The 3,178-nt window shown below is 31.0% G+C and overlaps 1 long non-coding RNA gene across 1 annotated transcript; it reads right to left on the reverse strand.

The window, feature by feature from the left end:
- Nucleotides 1–1,077: 1,077 nt before the first annotated feature.
- Nucleotides 1,078–2,559, reverse strand: LOC114074346. The gene is made up of 3 exons (XR_003574711.1): nt 2,490–2,559; nt 1,862–1,899; nt 1,078–1,483 (listed from the first exon to the last, which is right to left on the reverse strand). It is a non-coding gene; the product is annotated as an uncharacterized LOC114074346 (long non-coding RNA).
- Nucleotides 2,560–3,178: the final 619 nt, after the last annotated feature.

Raw genomic sequence — 3,178 nt, forward strand, 5'->3', positions numbered from 1 at the left:
AAACTAATACTAATAAAATTATTTTAGACTTTATGTTGAACCATAAAAGAATATCAACGACATATTTATATTAGACTATCAAAGAGAGTAATACTCCCTTTTCAATTGTCATGATTTTTTTAGAGTCAAATAAATAAGAACTTTAACTAACACTTTAGATATATTTTTTATCATATTGATATGTAAAAAATAACAATCTATAGTAATTTTTATATAGTTTTTAAATATCTAATTTTTTAAATTAAAAATATCAAATTAATTTAATTTAATTTAGCTTTGAAAATTAATTAAATTAATTTTTTTTAAAAGCGTAACAAAGTGATTTAAGTGGACGAAGGGAGTATAAAATAATAAAAAAGATTTTGTTGGATATGTTGTAAATGTTTAATGGACAAAAATGGTCGTGATCGTTGTTGCCCAAGCAATTACTCATAATAATGTCGTAGACACTGGACACTAAGAATTGAACACAACTTTATCTCCCCTGAACGTTGAAATAAATAAAAAATTCATTTCAATCTTTTCTTAATATTTTATACATCCATTTTATGTTAATACACTTATTGTTTACGCAATTTTTTTCATTCATATAACTTTATACATATTGTTATAACACTATTTTGATAATTTGATGAGACCGTCAAGTACTAGTGAATTCAACAAAAATCAAGTCTAATCTTTTAGCCGTTAGGTTTAGGAACAGTAGAATGTAGATAGATTTTATGCTTATCAATTCTAGCGATGGATTTAGTTTCAAAATTTAAAATTGAGTCAACTCACCTAATTCTATAAACCAAATGACTTAACACCCTTATCACTCCACTACAAAACTCCCTAAATTACTTGAAATCGTATTCCAAGCAGATAAACTCAGTAGGTTACTCATCATTCGTATAAACAACCAAAGATAAACATAAATCGTACAATGAATTAACAAAAATATGTTTTATTAGATTCTTTGTAACATTAACAAATGTTTACGTACAATTTTATATTTTTTTATTTTGTGCTATAAACTATCGTACATGTTTTCGGTACCTAGGATATGCAACGTGAGCCATGTCTGCTAGAAGAAGTTGGTGCATGGAATGTGGCGGACGATGTAATATTACGAGGTCTTCATCTAGTTGCATTCTTCCTAGTTTCGCTAGGTGATCTGCACAACTATTCCCTTCCCTTAGAGTATGCACCATGGAGATCCCAAGTTCGGACATAAGACGCTGACACTCTTCAATCACGTCACGGTCAGGGTGATTGTCGACAACGCATCCCTTTCTCATGAGCATCAATGCTTCATGAGAGTCAGTCTCGATGATGACGTTCTTTAGGTTGAACTTCTTCGCCAGGGTCAGCCCGCCATGTATGACCCACAATTCTGCCGTGAGACACAACGTTGTTACCACACCTAATCGCCCCACAAATCCTCCTAACCATCTACCCCTATCATCTCTTGCAATGCCTCCATAACCCGATAACCTGAATTCTGCATAAAAGTTCCATATGTATTGATCTTAATGGTAGAGTAGTGTATATATAGGTGTCTTTTTTAGTCTAATCCTTATCTAGTAGAAATAGAAATTCCATTTTGTTTGGTAGTTATAAGTTACCAAAATTAGTGTTAGATTGATCTGTGTTGTATTTATGGTAATATTGTGATTATTTATATTATATTTTGATAAGTATTATTCTAATTAATTACACACTATCTGAAATAATTAGCCCAAGAAAGTTTAGTTTAAGTATGAATTCATTTTAATTTTTAGAGTTGTAGTTGATTATGCCGTGTTGCCATTTTTATGGCAACTTTGTTAATAGTTATTATAATTAGTTATGATTTAATGTACGTAGACAATTTCCTCACCGTTCCTCACTGCCAATTGAGTATGCCTTGGCACGATCCTGCAAAATAACAAACACAAAAAGAAAAAAACTCATTATTTTATCTAACTATAGCAAGTTCTAGCAATTGATTTATACAAAATTTATTAATTTTAACAATATGAATAAACCAAAAATTTAATAATAATAATAATAATAATAATAATAATAATAATAATAATAATAAACAAAAAAAAGTGTCCATCCTTTTTTGTCAAAAATAACAAATAAAAGGAAAACCAAATTAGGAAATATTTAATAAATAAATAGAAACTAAGAAAGTATATTTCATGACCCAAATTCACTAGTTGTGATGGTATCTATGTTCCCAACCTATAACATATTTACCAAACTTAACTAACTAATGAGTAAAAAAGTTAAACACTTAGCAAAAATTTTCAACATTGAGTTTCTTATAAGTACGAAATGCGGAAAACTGAAATACCACTTAAGAATTTGGTGTCATAAGTACAAGAGATTCTAAAATACGATGCAAGTCTGAAACTAAAATGACAAATCCAACATAAGGGATATCTTGTCTGAATACTAAAATAACAAAATAAGTGAAAGATAGAGGGAGGTGTGGGTCACCGAACAGCCAAGCAACTCACCACAACTTCAAGACACTCCAAGCTCGAATTCAAATTGCTTCACGAGATGTGCTCGTACGCGAAATCGAATCTACATCACAAAGAGTGCAACAAGTGTAGTATGAGTACGAAACCACGTGTACCCAATATATCTCATTGACCGACAACAAAGAAGTAGTAACGGAAGTTTATATAAGAAAAATCAATTCTTTAATTATACGAGTATATATTACACTTACTGGTCAAGTTGCATCAAATATAGATAATCAAATATCAAGTATTTTTCAATCACCAATAAAAACACATATTTAATCAAGAATGAAGGATGTCATGAGATGCAATGCAATAGGACACCATGAAATGATATGCCTCAAAATACCCAGTATTCTCTCAATCGTATATACATGATACTCCTTGGAAATACATCGAGTGTTCATGATCCATTGGAGGTTCTCGAGGTCCATATACGGACACAGACGATCTCCACGTGTCTGTGTAGACGATCTCAACGCACCATCATAAAATCAAAATAATTTCCGCATGAACGATCTCCACGTGCTTAAATTATAATCTTAGCATCTCATCATCCCAGCACGGACGATCTTCACGTGCCCAACTTATACTCAATCTCATGTCAATGCATGTGCACAATATTATTTCAAATAAGGGGATGATAATGCATCTCAATCACTCAAATATTAACAAAAGAC

Source organism: Solanum pennellii, chromosome 10, assembly GCF_001406875.1.
Source record: "Solanum pennellii chromosome 10, SPENNV200".
Taxonomy (NCBI): Eukaryota; Viridiplantae; Streptophyta; class Magnoliopsida; order Solanales; family Solanaceae; genus Solanum; species Solanum pennellii.